The sequence below is a fragment of the Lagopus muta genome, chromosome 3 (assembly GCF_023343835.1).
Source record: "Lagopus muta isolate bLagMut1 chromosome 3, bLagMut1 primary, whole genome shotgun sequence".
NCBI classification, from domain to species: Eukaryota; Metazoa; Chordata; class Aves; order Galliformes; family Phasianidae; genus Lagopus; species Lagopus muta.
The window spans coordinates 57,733,636-57,760,098 of record NC_064435.1 but is presented as its reverse complement, the minus strand read 5'-3'; the positions used below and the strand labels follow the sequence as shown (position 1 = coordinate 57,760,098).

Here is a 26,463-nt window from a genome sequence, read left to right as displayed (position 1 = left end):
CGCTCCCGCCCCTTTCCTTTATCCCAAGTCTGCTGGCAGCCAGCCCGACCCCCCCGCGCCCCTCCGCCCTTGCGCTGCTCCTTGGCGAGCGGTACCCGAGCGCTCCGCGGGACGGGGCCGGGGGATGAGGGGCCGGGGGCACCCCGAGCTCCTGCCGAGCGCTCCGTGCCCCTGCGACGTCATCGCGCGTTGCGAGACAAAGAAAGGGGGAAAAGAAAAAAGAAAAAAAAATGGAGGAAAAAAAACGGAAAAAGGAAAAAAAAAAGGGGGGGGGAGGAAAGAAAGAAAGAAAAAGGGAGAGGAAAAAAAGGAGAAAAAAAAAAAAGGGGGGGGGGGGAAAGGAAGAAAAAAAAGGAGAAAAAAATGGAGAAAAAAAAATAGGGGGGAAAATGGGAGAAAAATGAGGAAAACCCCAAGGTTCCCACCCTCGGTGCCTAAGAGCGGGTTAAAGGAGGGCTGCCAGCCGCAGGCGGAACGCACTCCTCTCGCCCGTGGCACGCATCGGGGCGGTGGAGCCACGCGGGGCAGTGAGGGTGGAACTTCTCGCACGCAGCAGCGATGGGCTCCGTGCGGGGGGTTTGCTGTTTTCTTTTTTTTTTTTTTTTTTTTTTTTTTAAAGCCATGTGGCAGATTGATTTGTTCGGAGGTCTTTCAACTTCCCCAGAGCGGCCGTTGAGCACTATCCCTCTTTGATCTCGACGGAGGACTTTAATGTTGTTGTTTCTGCGCATTTTCAATAGATCCACACATATTTTACCAGCGGGATTCGCGCACGATAACAATAATAATAATAATAATAATAATAATAATAATAATAATAATAATAATAATAATAATAATATAAAAGTTTCTATTAGAAATGCATCTGGACCGCTCACACCTCGCCGGGCGCGGGGACGTGGGAACCGGGGCCGCTCCCCCCCATCCCCACGGCCGCCCCCCGTTGCCGACAGCCGCCGGTGCTCCGCGCTGCGCTGCGCCGCGCTCCGCCCGCACCACTGCGGCCGCGGGGGGACGCGAGGCGGCGGCGCGGGCGGGGCGCGGCGCGGGCGCGGCGCGGGGGCGGTGCGCGGGCGCGGGGCGCGGCGGAGCCGCCCCCGTGGAGCCGCTCGGCGGCTCATGTGCAGCTCGGCGCCGTGAGGAGCGGGGCTGTGGTGCGGGGGAGCCGCCGGGACAAACTTAGCGGTCAGCGGAGCGGCCTCCCCCCGAACGGTAACTTTGCGCCGATGGGGATGGGGATGGGGGGGGTTCTGCGGGAGGCTTTGTGCGGAGGGTGGGTGCGACGTGGGTGCGGGAAGAGACAAAGAGCGGATCGCCCGAGTTTAAAGTGCAGCGTTCGGGCTGCGGGAGGGGGTCCGCGGGTTCGGTCCCCGCGCTGCGGGGAGCCGGGTGTCCCTGCTCGGAGGGAGGGGGAGGGCAGAGGGACCAATTTCTCGCAGCGGGGGGGGGGGGCACCGAGGACGGCGCCGATACGGGTGGGGGAGCGGTTCGGTGCGTGCATGGATATGTTTAAAAAAAGGGGGGGCGGCAGGGGGGAAGGAAAGAAAAAAAAGAAATAATGCGGCTCCAGACATTTTGTGCTCTAAATCTGCCCTCCCCCCGCTATCTAATTAGCGTGGCGACGGCAGCGAAGGGCTCGGGCGAGTTGGAGGAAAGTTTGCACGGGGGAAACTTTGTGCTCAGCGAGCGGGGAGGGGCGGTTGGGGAGGGTGGGGGGGGGGGGGGTGCACGGCGCGGGCACTACGTGTGCGGAGCGCTGTGCGGAATGACAGCCGGCGTCGATCGGGTTGGCAAAGCAGAGAGCTCCGCAATGAACCACAACGCCGAGTGGTGCGGGAGCGGCCCCGGGCGCTGGGGGCGGCAGGGATGCGCGGTGCGGGCTGTGCCCCGCGTCCGCCTGATTCGATCCAGATGCGCGTCCCCCTCCCCCCGGACCGCCGCGCTGTGGGGTTTACGCGTCCTGAAAAGGCGACCGGTGTAACCTGTGGAATTTGTAATGCAAATAAAAGCCCGTGGGAGCTGGGGCAGAACAAATCGGCATTTATAGAGTGGGAAAGATTTAATGGCTTTGAAACCAGCGCGAGATTTTTCATTTTTATTTTTTGTTTTTATTAATAATCATGACGTCGCTTGGGAAAGGTTTACTTATTATTATTGTTATTGTTTAACGTCTGAAACGCGGCGATGCGAAGTGCTTACAGGAAAAACAGATTACAAGATTAACATCTGTTAACACGATCGTTTATCTCCAGCCAAAAATAGGTCACTCCTTTCTTAAGGAAACGCGCTCGCCTCCCGCACGATTCCATAACGAAATTAGTGCCGGGGAGCCCCGCAACGAGAAGCGGCCGAGCTCCGCTCCGCCTCGACCTGTGCCAAAAATCCGGAATTGGGGGAGCGCCGGGATGGGCGTAAGGTCACAGTCCCTTTTTGGGGACTCTCTGCTCCTCCTCCTTCTCCTCCTCCTCGTCCCGCCCCCACTCGCCCCGGGCCCGGCTCCCGGCGGGCAGCGAACTCTGGGGGCGAGCGGCGAAGTTTCCTCTACGGGGAGGGGCTCGGGGGCGGCCCGGCCGAGGCGGGGGGAGATCGGGGTCTGGGTATAAGGGTTGGGGGGGGGAGCAGCTCCGCTCGGCCCCGCCCGCATCCGACCCCGCCCCACTGGGGCGGCCCCAGCGCATGGCGTCCGCCCCCGGCCCCGCCCGGCTCCGCTGCTCCTCGGGGGGGGGGGGAGAGCCGCGATGAGGTGCGAGCCGGTGTCGGATGATGGGGGACTGGAAGAGAGAGACGTGCGGACAGCAGCCCATCGAAGGTCCCCCTCGCTGCTGTGCCGGCTGTATGTCACGATGTCACGCTGCCTGCGCTGAACGAGTTAACAGCGAGGGGGTTTGTCATTAACTCGACGTGGCAACCGGTATTTGGTTGCTTCCCCCACCACTAAAAAAAAAAAAAAAAAAAAAGCATAAATTTGTGCCGAAGCTGAATGGCAAAACGTGGGTTGCTTTTGAGGAGCGTGCTTTTCAAGCTCTGCTGTCGGATTTGGGCCCCCCTCCCCATGTAAGTGTGGGATGGTTGGTAGAAGGGAGTTTTATTTTGTTTGGTGTGCCTCTGTTGCCCTGTGCTGAAGGCTGTCACTGCATGTGGGCTGGGAGCACAGCACTGCACGTGGGGCGGGGGGGCGGCGGCATGGAGGGGGAGAGGGAGCATTGTGGGGCAGGGGTGGTGGCTATGCTGAGGAAGGGGCTGAGCCCCATGCAGCAGTAGTGGGTGGGCTGCTCGACTGCCGCTGTGCTCGCCTTCACCACCACCTGGTGTGGAACGCTCTCAGACTGCATTGATGATTTGTGTTTGGCATCACTGGGAAACATCAGTGGGTGTTGAAGAAATGCCCCATTGGTGGTAAGTCATAAAACCACTGTAGATAAGGCAGCATTACTCTCCCGTGCTCTTAGTTGAATATGTAGGGATAATACAGATGGTGGCGGGGGGAAGGCAATGTTAAACATCAGTGAGAATAATGTTGTTTTAAAGAAGGAGTGATGTAACAGACGATTATTCGTAACACACCTGAAGAGAGGATTGGTGTCTGCGAACTGGGCTCCTACCTGACCTTCTCAGTTGCTGGACATGACCAAAACTTTAGCATTTTTCCAGTGCTTCAGTGAGCTGATGGATGCCCCATCCCTGGAGACACTCAAGGTCAGGCTGGACAGGGCTCTGAGCAACCTGATGTAGCTGTAGGTGTCCCTCTTCATTGCAGGGGAGTTGGACTAGGTGACCTTCCAAGTGCCCTTCCGACTCAACTATTCTGTGATTCTCTGAAACCAGTCTGCACCAAGGGCTGCTCGCAGTCCTTCCATAAGTATGGGCGGCTGTTGCTCTACGTCACAGAAAGGAAAACAGTTTGCATCACTAACATGAAAGCTGCCTATTGTTATTTGCTGGTGACCTCAGGAGCAGTGTCGCTGGCTGGGATGGAGCAACAGTGGTGACATTTAACTGCTGTGGATTAAAGTTTTCCTGCTGCAGTGACAAATGGCTCTGCTTTAAAAATGAGGTGCATCCCGTGTTTTCACAGTTGGTCACAGTATCACGCTGTCACAAGGGTTTAATAATGTCAGTTATTGGTGCTAAAGGCCTCATTGCAGAGGTGAGAGGGTTATGCCATCTTCTTGAACCTCTGCCTGTTGGGCTGCTCTGCTTCAAAATGTAGCTTAATGTGCGTGCTTGCATAGCGATACCACAGGGGACAGCCTGCGAGAGAATAGCCAGGTGGGCGAGGTAGTCAAAAAGTGCTGTGCACGTTGCCTGGTGGGCAGTTGGATTATTTTGTAAGGTCTTTGTGTGCTGCTGACTTCTACAGTTAGCAGTGGTTATCTGCGATGCCGCCTGGTTAGTTACATTGAGATCCCATCGAATGAAGGGGGTGGGAGGGGTGGGATCTATTTTTAGCGTGGCCCAAACCCATTGAAATCGTTAACAGCTTTGGAAACCCTCAGTTCTGTAAGTACTGAAATTCATGCTCCGCCAAGCGCTTCTTTGGGAATACACACCCGCCGTATGCAGAATAAGCAAAAGGGTGAGCCTTTGTGAGATCAGCGACAGAGTCTGCAAAGAGTACTCAAACTGGAAAGCTGGGTTGGACCGTGTTATTTCTTAAAGTCATCAAAATAGAAAGCTGAAACTCAAAGTGATTGCGTTTTGCAGGAAGTAACTTGTCTGAGCTTGCTAATTTCACAGGGAAGATGAGCCTGCTTAAAGGTGTGAGACATGCGGATGGCTTTGTAGATAGACGCCTTTCCAGCCAGAATGGGCATTGGGTATCTGCACAGAAAGCTGAGGGAAGGGACAGCTGTTTTTCTTCACCGTTTGGTAGGGGCATGCACAGCCTTCCCACGAATGGGCTGGTTGCTGGTTGCTGTCCCCAGTGAGCATGCTCGCCCCTCCCTGTGACTGCTGGGAGCTGCGTGAGGGCTCTCAGGGTGGAATTACAGTTTCTGCATTTCAGTGACAGAGCCTGAAATCCTTCAGAGTTCTTTTTTAATTATTATTATTCTTTTCTGTAGCCGTAAATGTCGCCCAGACTACTAATCACTGCATTGCAAAAAAAAAACCCAAACAAAACAAACAAACAAAAAAACAACATTATTTTGTGAGATATCTGCAATAGAAATATTTGAACTTTGGAGCAACAGTGCTATTTGAAAGCAGACATCTTACATGCTGCAAATATTTATACATCTCAGAGTAAGGGTAAAGCTGTTGTGACTCAGTCACTGAAGGCAGAATTCTGCTGTTTGGTTCCCCTGTGTTAACTGTGGGCACTGCCAGCACAGTGCTTGAGAGTTGGGAGGACATAATGAGGAGCACCTCTCTTGTTTGCAACTCGTATGTGAAAGCAAGTGCGACTTCCTTTCCTCTTCCAGCAGAAGTGATTCTAGTAAATATTATGGTAGCGAGCCTGCATTGAAGCACGCTGCTGGCGTATGGTCCAGGTAGTTACATTGCCTTAGCTTTCATTAGGATGATGACTTCATTGCTAGTGTTTACTTTCATTACCCAACTGTTAGTCAGCGAATGTTCTGTCTCTTGATCTGCTGAACCTGCTTTGCTATTTGAAGCTGTTGAGCTTTGTTATTTTTGATGCAATGGTTACTCAACGTTGATTATTCATTTTTTGATGTTGTTTACGTCTTGGTTATCTATAGAGCCTCATCAGTGTAGTTAGACGTTTCATGTTCGCAGTTTCTCCTTGCATTCCAGAAACTGGATTACAGCAACACTTCTTTTGCAAACAGACTCAGGGAATTAAGTGTATGTCCTGAGATTGAATTAGCTTGTGGTTCTCATCCTGCTGCCCAACTGTGTATTGCCCCGTGAGTTTAGTAGGTATTTTACAGCGGTAGCATTTGGGTGCTGCTTGTTTGCTGCTCCTGGCTTGTGCACTAACGTTTTGAGTAGGGAACGTGGCTGTTTGTGTGGTGCTGAGAGCAGGTGTTCGGGTTTGTTGATAAAGATGGTGCTCTGAGCTGCCATAAGCCTGATGGAGACGCACAGCTTCTGCTGGGGATTCTCAATTGCTTACGTTCCGAGAACTGCCCCTTTTGCTAACCATTCATTGAAACCATTGCTTATTGAAAAGAGTTCTGTTTGTATCAGCAGGATATACAGTGTAGCTGAGCACTCCTTCTACAAATCCCCACTCTGCTGTAGGCAGTGGTGGAAGCCATAGGGCAGGCTGTTGCCCAACCGCCATAGGCACCTTCCGTAGAGCTCCTCTGCCTTTGCAGGGCTGTGTGTGAGGATGAATTTAGCACACAGCACTTAGCTCCTAATTAAAGCTTATGGTATTACATCAGTAATCAGGGCACTCTCAGAATCTCTAAGAAATTACTTTTTTCTTTGTCTGCCCTTCTCCATTTCCATCTCGCTGTTGGGAGCTGGTCTCTCTTTGCTGCCGTGTCGCAGAGGAAATGTGTTCCAGCAGCCTCCTCCAAATTGCAAAGCAAGGCGAATTTTGTGGCTCCCCAAATCTTTAAGGACAGTTCTTAAAATGATCTGGCTTCTAATCTTCTTTCCAAAGTAAAATAGAAACTACAAAGCACGTGTAATTACAATTTGTGGCTATTTTTAGCATCCTGACATGTTCAGTTTATATTATGATGTTAAAAAAAAAATAGGCAGATGATTTTAAACCGGCATCATTTGTGCTATTTCATATGTGGTTGGTTGCTTTGGTTCTTTTTCTTTTTCTTCTTTTGCTCTGGAGTCTAAAGAAAGCGTATGTTACAGTACATTATGGAGGGTTTGGAGTGTTTGCTGAAAATCAGATCAGGGAGTTTTAATGTATTCCAAACACACACATGCTTTTCTTTTCAGGCAGGTAAGAGAAAGGAAGAGCAGCGAGTGCTTTGCTGCTATTTTTACACGGCACGGAAATGCTCGTGTTGCCTTGTTGCAGTGATAAAGCTGCCTTCGTAGTAATTTTTTCTTGGCTTTTTTAAGGAGATTGTGAGCGGTGAAGTGGCATTCGTTTTCAGGAAATAGAGGGAGACGGGTGGAAACAGAGGTGCTCACACGTGCTTTAGTCACAATCATAGTCTGGTTTTAAAATAACCACGTTTGTTTGGTAACAATAGATTTGAGAAAGAAATTATCCATGTTCTTTGTTTTTGAAAGGGCAGTGTGTGTTCATTGCCCATGTGGTAGCGTTTAACCCATATTGTGTGAGCTGACACCGAGTCACATTTATGCTCTGACTTGTTTCAGTGTTCAGACTGTTCTTTTTCTGAGATCTGGGACAATAAGTGATGCATTTCAAGTTGTGCAATGTAACTGTCTTGCGCTGTTTTAGCTCATTGTTATAATAATACCAGGTTCATGAGTAAGCAATTTCTTTTCCTCCTGAAATAATTTCCTTAAGAAACAGTTGAGCTCTGAATGTTGAAATGATTTGCGGGAAGGGTTGCAAACAATAGCCTGTAACGGGACGTGCTGTAAAGAACTGTGGGTGAGGTGTTACTGCCTTTGCTGTCCGAAACTGGAGCTGTCCTTCAATAGCTGAGGATGTGCTTGGAAAGATATATTTTTTTTTTCTTATTTCCACTCCCCCCCCCCTCCTCCATTGCACAGAGATTGCTGAGTTGCCTGTTTTAATAGATGCCGTCTGGCTTCACTTGGCTTTGAGGCATCCTCACTGGGATTGGCAGCCACAAGTATGATAAAGCCATGAATCAAGCAGCCGAAGGGTTGGCTTAAACCTTGCCATTATGGGAATGAGATCTTCCCTTTGGGTTTGGAGCCCCTAGCGGCTCTGTTCTCAAGCCTGCTTTCTCTGTGCAGCCATAGGTAGGGCTGTCTTGGAGTCTTCAGGAGATGGGAGTCTCCTTGAAGTGAGATATCAGCTGCTTGCCACCTATCTCCTAAAGTCATCTATTTTAACCTCAGAACACAAAAATGTTTCCCCAAGACTATTCACTTGTTTGTATGAAGTGTCTGTAGAAGTACCCCAAGACTGCTAGGCTTCCAGTTTCAGTGTAGTATTTGAATGCTGACTTACAGCAGTTAGAAATGGTTAACTCTGTAATTTACAGAAGTTGAAAGGAGCACTAAGCACTACCTTGAGTTGGTTACTGCAATACTTTCTTGATACTGTTTCTAACTCTGTGAATACTTATTGTAAGACCATTTTAGAGAAGTGTTTCATCAATGCTGAGCAACGCTGCAAGGGATTTATGAATACGTACTTTAATTGGACTTACTCTGTTTGTTTTTTTCTTACTTTCCCCCCAGCTGGATTTTACCTCTGTAATGAATGCTGAGATCTTCAATGCATAATTTATGTTGACATTAATAATGATAGTTAGAGAATCTTTTAATGCCAGTTCGAGAAAATAATACAATTTATGTTGTTAACCCCCATCCTGTTAAATTTGAGCTGATTTTATTAGAGAGAGAAATGACTATCAACGATGGGAGGAAATAATTCAGTTCTTACTGTGGCAAATGCATTGGGAGTTGGTGCTGTGAGCTGTACATACAGGTGTCAGATGACACGGCAGGCACACGGCTTTGCTGCTGAATGACTCCTTCCAATTAGAAAGTAATGACTTTAAGGGGATAAAGCAGGTAATCGGAGTCTCTCAGTTCGCCAGTGCCAGGAGGTGTATATTTGCTGGTGTTACTTATTTATCTGCTTTTTCACGAGTTGCAAAATTGGTGGCAACCTGGGGTAAATTTAGAGGGGGGGAAAAAACCCTATGTGGAAATTGTGGGATTAATGGTTTAGCAGTTGGGATTAAAAATAGTCAGCAAATTACCCTGTTGATACTGAAGCCAGAATCTGTTAATGAGGTTACAAGCAGATTGGTTTATCAGTCATTTATTTTCTAGGTTGATTAGGGATTATAGGTTGCCATGTATTTCTTCCACAAAATCAAGCAGTGTGGATGGCTGGGACTGGGACCTGATGGGCCCTGCCTGCCTCAGTCAGCTGGGGTTGCACAGAGGCCGCTGATGGCACAGGAGCTGCGGCGTGCTGTAGATCGGTGACTTGCCTGTCCTATTCTAACCTCCAAACTAACTGCCTTCAGTTGTACCTCTGCGTAACAAAATCTTCTAATTTCCACCTGTATTTTGCAGGTTGCAAATCCATCTGTGAGCTAGGCATAGATCTGCAAACCAGAGCATCCCCTCAGAGCCTTCATCAAGGCTGAGGGCTGTGTTGGAGTCCTTTAGATCTTAATGTTATCACTGCTTTCTAGCTCAGGAGGTGCTGTGGCTTTCATACTCCCTTTGCTGCCATGTCCTGCTGTGCTCCTTGAGATAACCTGCAATGTTTGTTGGGTTTCCAATACTTGCCAAGAGAAATGTAGTTAAATGGCAGGTGTAGAAGACTCCGGTAACTTTATAGCTAGATCTGGGGTGCTGGAGAAGGCTAGTGGGGAGACTTGTAATTCTTGCTAGCTTGGGTCTCATGGTTGAGCAAGAAGTGTGAGAAATGCAGAAGTGATTTGAAAGAGGAATGGAAGGTACTACATATAGAGGAATCCATTGGGACAGGTCTGGCAGACTGAGGAAAAGGGAAGAAATGGTGTCCTTGAGATGTTAGGGATTTCTTAACCATCCTAAAGCCTAGCTGCTTTTCTCCTCTTGCAAAAGCTTGTCTTGGCCTCTTGCAGCTTCTGAGACTGGTGTCCCAAGGTCAAGGTTTGCATCTGGGGAGGAAGGCAGATAGTTATTCTCTTAACATGGTTCCTGTAGGTCCACGTGTGAGTTTCATGCCCCCAGGAAACTGGAGAGAAAGCAGAGTGGGCATGATGAAGGATGAGCACTCCAGCATAATGGTAAGAAGTTTGTCTAAAGTTTGGTTTGAGTCCTAACCCAATGGGGTTGGGAGCATTGCCATCCAAGCTGGTAGTTCTTACATGGAAGGGACTATTGCTCAGGAGAGTCCATGCCTTTTGGTGTCCCCATGGAGAATACACTCCCTTCAACATTTGAGAAAGAGGGACAAGATGATCAGAATTGCAAGTCTGACAGCAGAGGAGATGTTAGATATGAGACAGATTGTTGTTGTTAAAAAGCCATCTTAGTATGCGTTGTTGAGTGTGCTTTGCTCTTTGGAGAACAGAGTGGTGTTTGAGGAGCTGAAATCCCAGTATGCCATTGTAATTTTCAAAGCAAAGTTATTCAGTTCTAATTTTCTGTTAAAAATATTGTATATAGAAAGGTATAGGAGTATATGAATGTGGAAAAAAATATGAAAAGTAATTCTGTAGAGGAGCAATACAGTCAGCCCTGCTTTACTCCTGTGCTGTGAGTCTGGTGGGTTTTATCTGGCATAACTCAGAGCTTTCTTGTGGAGCAGAACAGCTGGTCTGAGAACTCAGCTGAGGAACAGATGCCCCAAATTACTTTTTTGTGTAACTCCACCGTGAGGTCACACCTTGCACATGGGATAGCCGAGCTGTGCAGGCTTAGTTGGGTGACTTGTGCACATCTCTGGGCTATTCTGCAGCTGGCATCAGCTCTGCGCTCGCAGAGGCACTGAGGAGCTGGGGTGGGCAGCAGCTGCTGTAAATGCTTGAGGAGAGGAAAACACAGAAGATCAGGCTGTGGAGCTGAACACTGCTCTAAGGGAAAGGGGGATGCAACCAGGCTGTACAGAAATATGAGGGGGAAAGGGGTCTTTCGGGACGATCCGTGGGTGCCCAGGAAGACACGAAGGATGAAGAACCAGTATCCCCATCCCTAGGAACACTTGGTTTTTGTAGGTGAGTGTCTTTATTCTTTGTGTCATCAGGCAGGGGAGTGCTCAGAGCTGTGCAAGAGCTGTCTAGTGTCTGCGCACTGCCTCACTTGGGGCGGTCCTCTGTGTCACCAGGGGTCCTGGGAAAAGTTACAGTGTGAGTAGTGCTGGGGGGGGGGGGGGGGGGGGGCGGGAGAGGAGATCGTAAGCAGAGGAGGAGGAAGCTGGCCAAGCATATGTCTGCATGTGCAAGAGTGGCTGGATTTTTCTTTTGTGTGGTTATTTTAAAGGACACGGAACTTGGGAGGAAAAGTATAGTGGGAACCAGACCCTTCTCCCACTGCTCTGTCCCCAGACCTGCCTTGCTCTGTGGTCCCCAGCTCCTGACTGCTGCATGCCTCCGAGCTGGTGTCAACACCGGCAGCCTGAGTGTGGGGAGCATTGGGCTGAGTGGGTGGATGTGGGCATGTGGAGCCTGTGGAGTTGTTGGAGGAGGAGTATGAAGAAGAGCAGGTTTACGTTGGGGATGAAGATGGGAGCGATCTGGGTGTTACAAGAGGGCCAGGAGGAGGATGGGGCTGTGCCGGGAACACCGGGTGCTGGCAGTGGCTGACAGAATGCTGATGGCACTGGGGCCTCATCGCTGCTCAGCTCAGCAGCAAACTGCCTTGAGAAAGGAAACAAAGAAATTCCTGAGAACGGACAGAGTTTGTTAGAAGTAGCTAGGTTTAGGAAAGACCGTGTGTCAGCAAAACCAGCTGTTAAAAAAACAGTAGTACAAACTGGGGAAGTCTGTTGTTCATCGCCCGTCCTTTCTGCGTATGCTCATGAATCTGATGAAAGTGCATTTTCTAGATATGGCCTTTACCGCTATGACCTCAGCGCTGATTACTTTTACAAAGAATGCGCTGGGTACAACTTTTCTGCTCTTGTGGAGAAGAGTAATAACCTAATGTGCCAAGCACGTTAGAGGGGTTAAAATGAAGACATGCAGCAGTTCCTTCTTCCAAGCTTCTCTAGTCGTGCTATCTCCTGCTAAGCCATCCTATAAATCAAACCACAGCATGACGATCGGGTAAAGGTGTGTGGGAACGTGCCAGGCGTTTGTTTTCATCTGACACAAACTCAGTGGTTTAGGCTTACAAAAGACGATGATTTATCGGGGCAGCGTAATTATAACCATTGTCATACGGTGGCACCCAGCAGCAATGATGATCTATTTCTGTTTTTCCTGGGATGTGTACAAACACATAGCAGGAATCAGTCCCTGGACTCGATTGTATCTTGTGTGTACATGTGGTTGTATGGATCCATTAATGGGTCATTAAAATTCCTCAAAGCATATCTGCTGTCAAGTTAAATGCTCATAAATGTCAGTTAATTATCATAGCCCTCTTCACAATACTAAGTTATTAGAATTGAATTTACTGTGCATTTCACTAGAGAAGGGGGAAGCTGACTTCAGCGTTTGATCCTCAGCTGGCACTTGAATGTCTGTCCACCATACACAGAGTAATTTGCCAGCATTCTTTGTGGTAGAGAATGCTGCTGCCTGTGTGCTTTTGCTCTGGAAACACTCTGCATTTCTGCTCTCCTGCAAACGCAGCTGGTGTCTGTGCATGACCGTGGGCTCCACCCAGTCCTCCAGGAGAACAGTGCCATGGGGCTCCTGCTCTGTGGGTACCCAGATATGCGGATAATGAGCACACCAGGATTGTCCCATGAGTTAACCTGACGGCTATTTGGAAAATTGGGGGTGGCTAATCTGCGTACTGGCCCTCTTCATATTTTGTATGGGGGGAGAGTAGCCAGGGGAAGTTCAGGTTGGATAACAGGAAAAATTCCAGCAGGAACAGTGAAGCAGTGGCACAGGCTGCCCAGGGAGGTGGTGGAGTCACCGTCCCTGAAGGTATTCAGGAAATGTGTGTATGTTGTACTGAGGGATGTGGTCAGTGAGCATGGTGGGAATGGGTTCACAATTGAACTAGATGATCTTAGTGGTCTTTTCCAACCTTAATGATTCTATGGTTCTATGAATAGTCACAGTAGATGGGAGCAGCCAGGGAAGGAGTAAGTTTTGCATGACATATGGCATGGATGTTTTCACGTTTAAGGTGTTGTCTGTGCAGTTTTCCCCCAGTACGAAGATGGTCTGCTTTTCCAAACAGCCCTGACATCTTTCTGGTTTTGGTGATGCAGCTTATTAGTAAGAGCTCTATGGCATAGTGTATGTGCACAGATACAAAGCTCACATTTATGTGTCTTCTGAGCATTGCAGCTGGGAGTAAAGTGGTACTGTATCCCATGAACATGTCAATGGCTTTGTAATTTTTTCAATGCAATGGTTAGAAAAGGATACAAATTCCATCGTGTTAGGAGCTTGTGTCACTTTGACCCCAGGGACTGATACTTTGATTTTTTTGGAGTTTCTCCCCTGACTTCAGGCACATTAATTTAAACTTAATCAGTGTATATGAGAGCAAAGCTTGGTATTCAGTGTGCTAAATATGCACTGTAGCATAGAAAGTGTAGCAGGATGGAAGGAAGATCAGGTAATGGAGGGAGATGCTGATGGAGTATCTCCCATGTCCCTACATTCTACACCAAGCACTGCACTGTACTCCCTGAGTCAAGTGCTGTCCTCCCATAGCCTGTGCCAGCTCTGGGTCATGTAGCTGGCTCATTGATCTCATCTTCTGACTGCATTTTGCTATAACCCGAATGGTTGTGTAGGATCGTGATCACACCGTGGCTTTTAGTCTCCTTCACTCCTGTGTGTGTGTGCGTGCTGTAGCAGCAAATGCTGTTACAACATAAAGCCATCACGGAATAACTTCTCCTGACATCGATGAGCATTTACCACTCATCTGAGGAGTCTTGCTGACTTCACAGGCGCTTTCTCATGAGTAAAAATTCCCCACGTCAGCACTGGTTACCAGTCTGGCCCCAACGACTAGTGTTATTACTCAGCCATCCTGAGTGCAGCATTTCTTGGAGACAGAGCCAAGTGCTGGTATTACCAGGCCCCGGCTTGAAAAATGTGAAATTGTTGTTTTCACTTCTATTCTTGATATTGGCAACCTATTTAAAACCAGGCAAGCATAGTGCCTATAGCCTGTAGGTAAAAATGCCTCCTCAGTAGCGAAGCATCATGTATAGCACTTCATCTTTGTGACAGCGCTTTGTGGTGCGTTTTTGTCCCCTGCCTCCCATTCATCCTGGTAGACCATGTTCTCCATGATGGCTTGCTGTCACTGCCCACTGAGGAGAGGATTTCAGGGGAGCAGATCTGGCTAAGTTCCTCCTCTGCATATACAGGACACACACGTCTGAGTTCTGAGTGTTTTTGTTCCAACTACAGGTCCACTGTTTAGAGAAGAGGGGTAAGTGGCTTGCTAAGCAATGGGAAAATTAAGGCAATATTGTTATGGCATCCTTAGGTCAATACAGAAGTTCTGTTTTCTTCAGTTTCTCAAATATGGCAAAAGATGCCTAGCTAAGTATTGCTAAAAAAATAAACTTGCTTGCTAGAATAGCAGTGTGTGATACAGTTAATGCCACAGGCAAGAATGCAGTTTAACAGTGACTTAAGAGTCCTGCAGTTGTTCAGTATTCTCAGTATTTCTGCATTTCTTACCTTGGTAAAGAAAAAAACATTTCCTTTTCCCATTCTTGTTTTTTTTGTTGTTTTGTTTTGTTTTTAATCCTCTCCCTCTTTATATTTTTTCAGAAATAGGTTGTTCATAGTCCTTCATGCTTCTGGGGTTATATACTTGTAAGCACTGTATTATTAACCCTTGCACATCAGAGTTCATTGTGTATAACACGAGCATAGTGTATGCCTATACACGTGGAAGAAAAAGTAGCAAGATTTATTTTAAAGCTGTAAAGGTGGATACGTGGTCCTGGCAAGAACCAGAGTGCCCCTAAGGCATCCTTACATTGCCAGTGAGGATTTCAGCTTTTATTACAATAAATTTTATTGTCTAGGTTAAAAGCCAAATTCGTTGAACCAAATTAATCTCTGGTTCATTTCCAGTGTTGGCAGAGCTTAACCAGGAGTAAATGTAGCTATTTAGCTAAAGGATGTTATTGATTTGGTATTTTTAAACTGGTATCAGAGTGGGTTCAAAATTTAAATAGGTTTTGAAGATTTTGTATGAGGTTGCCACTCTGCTAGTATTAAAGTGGATGTAACTTCTTGTTTAAAATAAACATCCTTGCCTTGAGTACAAAGCCTGTCCTTGGGCTGGCAAGCAGAGCTGCGCCAGCACATTCTGGTGGCTGCGTGGAAACCTACTGAACTGACGGCAGAGATTGGCTCGTGTGGGTCAGCCTGCGTGGGTCAGTCTGTACGGTCAGGGATTTCATTTCAGAGGTAATTAACGATGCACTGTTGCCTAATTTCAGAGCTCAAATAGTTGCCTTGTTTATTTAAGAGGAGGAACTCTGCCTCTCTTTGAAATGTTCACGACAGGGATGGAAACCCAGGTAATTCACCTTACATAGCAGGAGAACAATTTTGCCTGGTTACTGCATAGAGCTGCTGTGTTTACACATCTGTGTAACTCATCCCTTAGTTTATGGATTCAGAGTCTTCCTGAAAATGTCAAAAGTCCACAGTGTCCTGAGTGCTCTGCTGAACACTGGGATATACTAAGCATTCGTATATGGCTTTCAGACCAAGAAAGCGTCTTGAGTTCTCATGGCTTACCTCTAGCTGTGTTATTCCAGGATGCTTGGTACTCTTCCCCAAGCCAGATGTAATTTATTCTCAGTTAAAAGAGTTACAGGCAGCCCAAGTGACAGCATGGCAATTACCCTCAGAGACACTTCAGGAGCTGCCCAACACAAAGGCATGATAATGTGCCTGTGTACCTCTCCCATTGCTCCATGTGCCCTGTGTGGCAGCAGGGAAGCACCTCTCTGCTGGGCCATGCTGGCTCCTGTCCCCAAGTTATCCTGCTGCAGTCCCTATATGGATGTCTTTTGGCCCAAAATTCCTCTCTGGCACAACTTGGGGAAGCATGTTTTGACAGTGCGTTCTTACATATGCTTTTAGAGAGAGACACTGCAGGTGTCACTGCAGATAACTCTTCTCTGGTGTGCAGTTGGGAGATTCCAAGACAAAGGAATGAGGGGGAATTACTTGCTGCTCAAAAAAAAAAAAAAAAAAGCACTAAATCTTCTTGAAAACCGCATAAATGTTACACCATGATATATCAGTATTGACTTTACCTTAGGAGAAGCTGTTTGTTTTAGTGTGACACATTTGGTTTAGAGAGTTCCAGGTGAAGGAAGGAAAGCACATTAGCAACTACAAAGGGTTTAGGTTAATCCAAAATGGTGATTTAACATATTCAAGGGAGTGTTTGCTGCAGTGTCAGGTATACTCATTTTACCCAAACTGCACTGCTTTTTCATTGATGAGGTGTTTTACACAGCTGTGTGGTCTCTCTGGGAGGGTAGACGTACTAAGCTCGTAAGCAAGGCTGCTGTATTCAGTAGATCACTTTTGCAGTATCTAGAGACATGTATGAACTGGGAATATTCCCCAGTCATGGAATCATAGAATTGCTCGGGTTGGAAAAGACATTCAAAATCATCTAGTCTAACCACAACCTAACTGTACTACCCTAAATTTAACAATCTTCTGCTAAATCATGTCCCTGACATCCAAAGGGTTTTTAAACATACTCAGGGATGATGACTCAATCACCTCCCTTGGGAGCCTATTCCAGTGCTTAACTGCCCTTTCTGTAAAGAAATTTTTCCTGATATCCAAACTAAACCTCCCCTGGTGCAACTTGAGGCCATTTCCCCTTATCCTGTCACCTGTCAGCAGTGAGAAGAGACCAACCCCACTCTCACTGCAATCACCTTTCAGGTATTTGAAGAGAGCAATAAGGTGTGCCCTCAGCCTCCTTTCCCCCAAACTAAACAGCCCCAGTTCCTTCAGTCTCTCCTTGTAGGGTACATTCTCCAAGCCCTTCATAAACCTTATTGCCCTTCTTTGGACCTGCTCCAGCACCTCAGTGTCCTTTCTGTATTGAGGTGCCCAAACTGAATGCATTATGTGAAAGAAAAAGAAAACTGGAATTGAAAGAAAAGTTCAGACTCCAAGGACATCTTCAGAGAATAAAAGATACACCCTCTTACCCAGCCAAAAGTAGAAATGTGCACTGTTTGTTTGGTTTTTACTACCATGATGCACCTGGACACAGAAATGACAGCTTATTGTGGTTGCTGACTGATGATCTCCACAGAGGTCCTGGGCTTGGGTTGGTCCCTCACCCTGTTCTATTCCTTCATTCAGAAAAGGGTTGCTATGAAATGGCTGAATCAACAGGATGAGGTTTTTGTTTGTTTGCTTTTCTTAATCCATGTCCACTGTTTATTTTCTGGGTTTGACACCAATACTTATGAAGACACTGAGATCAAGTGCACCATCATCAGCGTTGTGGATGATATTCAGCTGTGGTGCATGTGACACAATTGAGGGATGGAGTGCCATCCTAAGAGACCTAGACAGGCTCTAGCAGTGGACCCAGGGAAACCTCATGAAGCCAAATATGAGGTCTTGTACCTGTGTTGTGGCAACCCCCAATATCAGCACAAGCTGGAGGGTGTAAGGATAGAGCATAGTCCTTCTGAAAGGACTTGGGGATACTGGTGGATGGCAAGCTGAATATGAGCCAGCAATGTGCCCTCAAAAAGCCCAGAAAGCCAATCATATCTTGGGTGTCAGCAGGTTGAGGGTGATGGTCCTGTCCTTCTACTCTGCTCTGGTGAGACCTCACCTGGAGTACTGCATCCAGATGTGGAGTCCTCAGTACAGGAGAGACATGGACCTGTTGGAGAGTGCACAGAGAAGGGCCACAAAAACAATCCAAGGGATGGAACACCTCTCCTACAAGGACAGGCTGAGAGATCTGGGCTGGAGATGAGAAGGATCTGGTGGTCCTGAGAGCAGCTTTTCAGTATCTAAAGAGGTCTGAAAGAAGGAAGGGGACAGACTCTTTAGCAGGCCTGTTGTGATAGGACAAGGGGAGATGGTTTCAAACTAAAACAGGAGAGATTTAGATTGGATATAAGAAAAAAGGTGGTTTTTTTTTTTTTATTATTATTTTTAATATGAGAAGGGTAGTGAAGCACTGGAACAGATTGCCCAGAGAGGTGGTGGATGCCCCAGCCCACTCAAGATCAGGTTGCTCAACCTGAGGTAGCTGTAGGTGTCCCTGCTCATTGCAGGGGAGTTGGATTAGATGACCTTTAAAAGTCTCTTCCAACTCAAAAGAGTCTATGATTCTATGAAGACAGGAACTACTGAGAACTTTTGTTAAGACGATAGATGTGCGATGCAACTCTGAAAGGGGGAGGAGGAAAGGATTTGGCTGAGATGTAGCAACTTGGAAGTGTGCTCAAACATGATAAGGCCAAGGTGGTGCAATTGCTGGGGTGCAGTCAGTTTGGGATTGTCCCGTGGTTGTTGCTCTTCCTGTGGTTGCTAACTCTGTGCCTGGTGGCACTGATGGGTGAGGCATCCTGTAGAGTAGCAGAGCATCTGTGTGCATGACCTAGTTCATTACCATACTGATGTAATAATTTGGACAGGTATTACAGCAGAACAAAGAGTTTGCCTACTTCTCCAGATTAACGAGATGTCTCTCTTAAAGCAGGGGATTAAAAGGTAATTATTCTGTATTTATATAACAATCACTTGGAGTGGTGCATGCTGAATAGTTTATCTATCTTTTCCTTAGGATTGTTTCTTATTGCTTCATTTTTGAAAGCTATTACGTTGCTGAGAAGTTTTTATTTATTTGATTATTGTATTTTGAATATAAGACCAAATTGCTTTTAGCTCTGTGTATAGGATGTACCATTACAGCTCTGCAAACAGAAATGAAAGACTTGTTTGGTTTATTTTGACCCAATAATTTGGAAGATGTTTGAGGTGACTCAAAATCGCTGTATTTTGGTTCAAGTTGTCCTTAAATTGTGCCTGTAGTTTGTGTTCCTCATGCTGAAATGATTTTGTACCCATCCTTATAAGCCAAATCCCGTGTAAAAGAACCGCTGTCCCATTTGTTGCCTTGCTTTGTCACTGCAGCTCTCAGTGGAAGGCAGAGGTAGAGATGTGGGGACCTTCTTGCTGTAGGTACTGGAAAGCAGAAGATGGCAGGGATATGACATGGAAACGGTACTCACCTGGATGCACTGAGATTATTTTGTTTGAGTTGAGGAGGGCTTTTAAGTCTTCTGGTAGACTTTCTCCTCACCTCCCATCTTCACTCTCAGTTGGGTGTGTTTTTCTACCTACACTTTACCAGAAGTGTTGGTTTAGCTGCTGTGCTTTACAAGAAGAAAACGTTTCCTGTGGAAAACTGATATTACATGCAGAAACCCGTGTTTAATTTCTCAATTCTGAGTCTCTGTTCTCTTTCAGGAAAAAAGTGTTTGATTTTCTTTTTTTTTTTTCTGTTTAGTTGGGCTTTGTTGTTGTTGTTGTTGTTGTTTCGTTTTGTTCCACTCATTCTGTTTGAAAGAAAAAGGACCCAAATGGTGCTATTCATGGCCATGTAAAACATTTAAAATACTTTTCTTGGCAAGCACAGAGAACCTCAGGGAGTTGGGAGGTGACAAAGGAAGAGGAGATAGAGGGGGACTTACTCAGCTATCCTCTTAGAAGCAGTAGTGCAGTGAGATTACGGATCTTTTGAGGTTCTGATACCAAAACTCATTTCAGCTGTTGAATGACAGAATGATTGCCCCCGTTGCAACATCTGAATATTGGTGAGGAAACACCTGCGACTCTTGTTTGCTGACTTCACGCAGTGACACGCGTGTGTTCTCATCAGGCCCACACATCCTCAGCTGCCACTGCTTTTCTCCTTCAGCAGGTAGTTATTTGTGTAGATCATAAGGGAAGTGGTAACAGCTTTGTGTTCCTTGGTGTTCTTGTTATGCCTTGTAGGAAGCTTCCAGGAAATGCACGGAGCTGTCAAGAATGTAAAAGACGCAGAGCCTTCCTCTTGAAGAAGAGAGGCTCAGATAGCAGCAGATATGGCAGCCTTTAGGTGCTGCGGAGAATGAATTGAAGTCATTATGATATTATGGCAGTGATCTGCCAACCTGTCAGCTTTTGATGGACATAGTAACTGGTGACAGGATGCTGCTGCACGAACGCCAGCCGGTTTCTCGTTCTGTCAGCGCGGCATTGGCGCTGCCAAGGGATTGTTACTTACTCGAACTATTGCACAAGCAGAGAGCTGCTGATCAATACTACAAATGGACCGTTCCTGTTTGGCGATTATCAAACCAGTATTGGTCTTTCAGCTGGGGGTGTGCTACGTGAGGAAAGAAATGGTTGAAAGGGCTGAAGTGTTGGTTACAGGTAATTCTTTTAAATTAAAGCATAAACATTCTCGGCACTTCGCAACCTGCAAGATGTAAATAGCTTCCTGACAGCTTTCCAGCATCAATTTCATTTGGGAGTTGGCTTGCTGATACCCTGAAATGAAGGGGAATTAAAACCAAAAGTATTGGGAAGTGTTGCTTTTTATATATTTAGCATGGCTCTGTTTGTTTCTTTAACGCAGCACTGAGTGAGCATCCCAAAGACATGATTTTACAGCCCTGCTGTGACTAAACACCTCCCAAATGAGTCTGAAAGCAGGTTCTGAAAGTGGAGATGCAGCAAAAACAAAGGGAAGACTTGAAAGAACGAACACTGACATTATGCAAGATAGCCGATGAGAAATGATTCAATAATGGTTACAAGCACTCATACAAAGGAAAAAAATAACACATTCCCGCTTAATAGTATTGATTGTGCATTGGAAAAATGAGCTGCAGCTTATTGCATCTGAGTTGTAGAGAGTGCCATCCGCAGATGCAGGGAGGGGTGTGATGGAGAGCTTTTTGCTATGTGCTCAGACAACAAAGTAACGCAGGAAGGATTAAAGGACTTCTCAGGTGAGGTCATCCTCCATTTAATGCTGGTTGAGAAAGCGCAGGCATCTTGTAGTGTTTGTTGAATATATTTCGGAGGGTTAAGATTATTCCTGCCGCTGTATCCACTGTGAGTGGTTGTTTAAAAAGAAGATCAAAGCTCCAGTCTTCCATTGGCAATTCGTTGAAAGGGAGCATGCTTTTTGTTTTACTGCATCGTAATTCCTAGTTTTAAGTGTGTGATGGTTTACCATCGCTGGAACAATGCTCAAATTACTTATTCAGACAAAAACTGTAAAGTCTGGGTGACCTCATTATAGATGTCTAAATTGGCAGTCCCGTGTCCTGGTATTAAGTATTCCCTTACTCAGAAGGGCTGAGTACTTAGAAATCCCATTGCAGTCAACGGGAATTGCAGTAATAAGCACTTTGAAAGGCAGGCTCTCCTTGTTAAGCACTTAAACTTGATGGTTTGTAGAGATACCTGAGACTTGAGAAGTGTTCACCTAATTTAGTAACCTAGTTAATATCTCCAGAACCAATTAACTGTTTGAAAAATATTTGCGGATCATTGTGAAAACTTCATCTTTAATATTAAATAATTTTTAAATACATTGTTTTTTGCTTGGAGCGGATGAGTAGAATTTGATCAAGTGTTTTAAGTACTGCCGTATGGAAAAAATCTTGACGTCTCACACTGAAATCAGAGATTTCAGGTTTTGTTAAATCTACTGCGACATGATTCCACTCACACTTAATATGTATGAGTAGCTTTGAAAATACGAGTGCTCCCACTGGACTTAATCAGATTATTTATGTGTGTGAAGTTACTCCGTTGCGTAAGTGTTTGCAGAATTGGGGCTTGTGTAAAGTTTCAGTTAACGACTTAGGTTTCTTTTTGTTTGGTTCTTAATAACTTCTTGAAAATTTCTGAAAAGCCCGTATTTACAGCACAACCCACTCTCTGCATTCCGTTTTGGGAGGGAAAATCATTTCAGGTCAAATTCTGTTTCTGCAGAAAGAGGGGGGGAGGGGGGGGAAGTAAAGTAGAAAGGGTTTTGGCTTTGTGTATGCTTGGTGGTTGGTACAATGGATTCATTCATAAAACCTTGCTAAGATGTATTCTGGTATTTTTTTTTTCCCTCTCATTGTAAAATGTAGGCGCAAGTTTTCCTGGGGAATAGCAACACAAAAGCCTTAATTTAGAGCTGTAATTATGAAATGCTGACTTGACCATTCTGAGCAGGTAATGGTTTTATACGGAATGAGGAGAAGGATGAGGCTTTTTCTTTATTCTAATGCAGGCCACTTCAGGACATTATGATGCGTGTGCATCAGGTATTTGTATTCAGGCAGTGTACAACAGAACATGTAGAAATGGTATGACAGCATCTTTTAGAAAAGCATATTCATAAAATAGTTTGAAATAGATTCTGTAGTACTGCCATACAAACCATGGACAAGCCACATAACTCGGAACATCCTAGATTTCCTCAGACAGTATAAAATGCTTCATTGCTATTAAATTTTAAACAGGATTCAGTGTGTGTCCTTTTAAATAGATGTTCCAGGCAATACCTGGAAGTTTAATGGTTTCAGACACTTTTTGCCTTGCTCTGCAGACAAAATGGGGCATTTTCAAAGCAGCAATTGAAAATGTACCAAACCCTTATGCACTAAAAGATGGACAAAAAAATGCTTCAAAAAAATGCCTCAAAAACTTGCTCTAACAGCCCTTTACTGTGTGTGTGTGTGTATATATAATATATATACAACATAAATATAATATATACAATATAAATATAATGTATACAATATATAGTATGTTTATATATATATATATATATATATATATAAAATCATGTACTGAGAAGAAAATATATATATATATATGTGTTTTCCTGGGTATGCATTCTTTGGTACATTGTGCTAAATTATCTGATTATTCCTTAGATTAAAAAAAAACGCAAATGAGAAGACGTGTAAAAACATAGCTCAAGTTTCCAAGGGAACTTCCAGAATTAGGTGCTTGATTCTCTTTGAGTGCTTTGAAATTTTCAGATTATGCTTCTCTCTGTGTAACTGTTGTGTATCTGTGTAAGTGTATGAAATGTGCTGGATTGTAAACCTGGCAATATCTCTTTCATGTCAAATGGGAAAAGAAAAGCAAGCTTCCATTACTAGAAAAGCTCAAGCTGTGGTCACATTCTATTTTACTGGTCTTCTATGGTTAACTTGCATAATAGTCTGTGGAGCTGGAGTGATGCTTATCTAAAAAGACGAGGTTGGCTCACAAACTGCATGGAGGAGAGAGATGTCTTCATGTGGCTGGATGCAGGAATGAGCTGACCTCCCAAAGACATTTGATCTGGAGAACTCACTGTACCTAGATACTATCAGAGCAGCGCATTACAGACTAAGTAATTAAGAGGTTATGTCATATGCCTTATGGCGTAAGAGAGCTACAAAGAACAGTAAGTTAGAGAGACAACTTTTCAAACAAGGATGCTTCTGAATTACTTTCTGTCTTCTAAAGTTAGAGGCATCGGTCTCATCTTGCCTGGCTGTTCTGATATTGAGCGATGCCACTGTTTTTAGAAAAAGTGTTTTTTTCCTGTGAATTGCTGGTATAGCAGTTCAGATTTTGAGGAAGCGTCCTTGTGACGGTGCATTCTCTGTTATCTTAGCACCAAATATGAACGTTGTATGTCATAAAATGGCTTTTTTTTTTTCCCCCAATGGTCGTGAAGTTCTAGTTCAGCCAAATACAGCAACATAATGCTTGCAATTTCTCTGAAACTCCTCTGGATTACGCGGCAATGAATTGGGCGACCTGGCAGCGCTGACATTTTGATACTTTCACTCTTAGAAATTTTTTTGTTCATGAGACTCAGTTTGTGTTAGAAACAAATATAGTATTGCAAAAACAACTACTTTGCTCTCTTTGTTCTGCAATCTACATCTACTGTACTTCATTGAAGAGTAGCTGTATTCAACCAGCAACTCAGCAGTTCCTTGCAGATTTACTGCAGGGCTGAAATTTTGGTGTGTGTGTTTTTCTTTTTCTCCCCCCCTTCAATGGTGAATCCAGCAGCAGCAAGCAGATTTGTTGTATTTTGCATCTCTGTTCACGGAAAAGCTGGATTCAGTGCTATCAAGCCAGTTTCCTGTTTAAATTGCAGTTTTTTGTTGCCCAGGACTGGAATTCAGATGAAGTAAGAAACAACTATTTCTTTCTGACCTTGACACTTGTTTGCTTTTCTTGGACAGCTGAAAAAATGTTAGAACAAACTTGATGCTCAGACTCTAGCAGAATAATTAAAACTTTGTGCACAGTTTCTTATCAGCTATTGGCTGTATTCTTCGGCTAAACAATCCAGTAAAAAGTAATTATAATGCTCTCAGGAAATCTGCCTCTGGGTGCTGGAATTGTTGGGTGAAGACCTCCACTCTGTTTTTGTGTGTGTGTTTGTATTTGATCATTGTGGAGAATCTCTCTGGAAAGCTTTTATTGTGCTGAGTGAATGAGACCAACTTTTGGCTTCCGTCTTTGTTCTTCCATGTTTTGTGAGGTACTTTAAATGAGGAGTGCCTTCAATGCCTGAACAGCTGCATTTCTTCCTTTAGGGCTTTTGCCAGTGGAGAACAGTAACAATAACGTGGAGATAACTTAATTATGAAACGCGTAGATGTTGTTTCACTGATTTGAACAACGGACTGGAGACATGGGAATATGAACCAGTGAAGCAATAAACATTCTTCTAATAAGGGTACATTTACAAATGAAGTAGCTTTTAATTTCTGTGTTTTTGCACTGTGCTGAAGATGTGGTTTTATGCCTTGGATTTCAGTATGTTTATGTCACAAAGGTCTATGGCAGTAGTTTAAATATTTTGGGGTTGCAAAGGCCTTATAAGGAAATGTAAGATGATACAAACTGTTCTTTCACTTGCGCTTTCCGATTATTTAATGCATACAGAAACATAGTTCACTTTGGGTTTGTGAAAGCCATTAATCTAATAATACCAATAAGAAATGAGTCTTTTCTTCAAGTCACCCGCTGTGCAGTTAAAACTAAGCTGGAATATAAATGGGTGTTTTTGCAATCCGGGGAGTTATAACGTAGTATCACATAGCCTAGCAACAGCTCAGCATCGGCATAACTCACTGCCATAACGAGCTGTGAGCACATAGGTGTGGCAGGAAAGTATATAAGCTATTGCAAGCAAATCCCCAAATTTGCATATGTTGTTTTCATTTACAATGCTAATAGAGATGACAAACATTATTAACGTACGGTAATTAAAGTGTACATCTAACTTTATGACATCTCTGCAGTTTGTTGTACTTTAGGTGGCAAAAAGCGTTATGAACTCTGAAAAAGCTGTAAAGAGAGGTTAATAGAAGCTGCTGAATACAATTTGGGATTTAAATGTGGAAGCCCTTAATAGCATTACTGTTTCTCTTATTCAGAAATTTCCATATATTTCATGGTTTCTAAACTACTTTTTTTGAGCCTGCATGTATACGTAGATTCGTGGTGAGGACAAACGCTATAAAATGACTGTTCCAATGAATGTAGACAATAGATGGGTCCAACTCTTTTTAACGATTTAAAGTTGTTATTCAGTTAAATTAGACCTCATGGCACTGATACACATCTGGTCATTACTTTCTTTTGGCAGGGTTTCCCTAGCAGTTTGCCTTCATTAACTGCTACCAAGTGACTCTTAGAAAATAATTAAAATTTCGTTTGATCATATTTCTAATATGATGGCTGTATTGTTGCCGGTAAGTGAAATCAAATGCTTGTTAGCCACAAAATCTCTGCAGATGAGTTTCACTATATCGGACAGCGAAACTGTTCATCTTGCAGCAAAAGCTCTGGAGGCTGTTTGTAAATACACTAATGGTGTCCTGTTTCTTCCTAGCAGTATACTATTCACTACAGAAATTGAATGGTGTTGACTACTGAAGCACTTTAAAATTTACAACATCTTTTTGAATTACTTTGCTTAAGTGAGGAAAATCCCTGCGATAATTCTGTATGGTTTTTTGTCCCTGGGTTTCTGTTCTTCCCCTTCAGCTTGGAGACACTTGGCTTGGTTTTGTCACTGGGGTCCATCTGACTAAGGCACAACTATTTGTCATTTTTATGTAGTGTGGTGTGTCTAGCTTGCAGCGATGGAGCTGTCAGTGCTGCTGTGTGATGGGAAACTGGGACAAAGACGTGCACCAGGTTGCAGTGGGAGGAGATGTATGTGCTTTTTAGAGTAGGGTTTTTTTATGTTCTAGGGAACCAGTGCCATTTTTCTTACCAGCTTGGAAGTGGTGGTGTCAGCTTTTCTTTAGACTGTTGACCACTCGTGTGTTTGTAAAAAAGAGAGGATGGAGACAGCCTCACCTTGGGTAGGGTGTGTTCCCACCAGAGACGCTCAGTATACTCTAGTATACTAGTGAGTTGCTATTTTGCAACTCACTGTTAAAGATAAGGCCTGGCCTGAAATTCTGCGGTCACATAAAAGCAACTTCCCCACCCTTAAACTGGAGATGGACGGGCTGTAAGAGTTGAGCAAAGGGAAGCCTACAGCCTTTTCCTGTGCAGCAAGAAATGTCTTAATATTTGGTATTAGTAGTCATGAGAACTTCAGAGGGCCTGAACTGACTCAGAATTAAAGGTTGTGTTCTCTAGAATTCTTCCTTTGATTGTGCTTGGTGTCATATGCTGGGGGGAAAAAAATATGAGAAACAGCATGAGCCTT

At 45.0% G+C, this 26,463-nt stretch overlaps 1 protein-coding gene across 2 annotated transcripts in view; it reads left to right on the top strand.

The window, feature by feature from the left end:
* The first annotated feature begins 1,082 nt into the window (after positions 1 to 1,082).
* ZNF516 (zinc finger protein 516) overlaps positions 1,083 to 26,463 on the top strand; it is a 101,631-nt gene continuing 76,250 nt past the window's right edge. The window contains exon 1 of one of the 2 annotated variants that reach the window (XM_048938953.1): positions 1,083 to 1,212. The gene's annotated coding sequence lies outside the window, so the exon portion shown is untranslated. Of the gene's footprint in view, positions 1,213 to 2,723; positions 3,055 to 26,463 lie in introns of those variants that run through there. The other variant, XM_048938954.1, reaches the window with a different exon arrangement.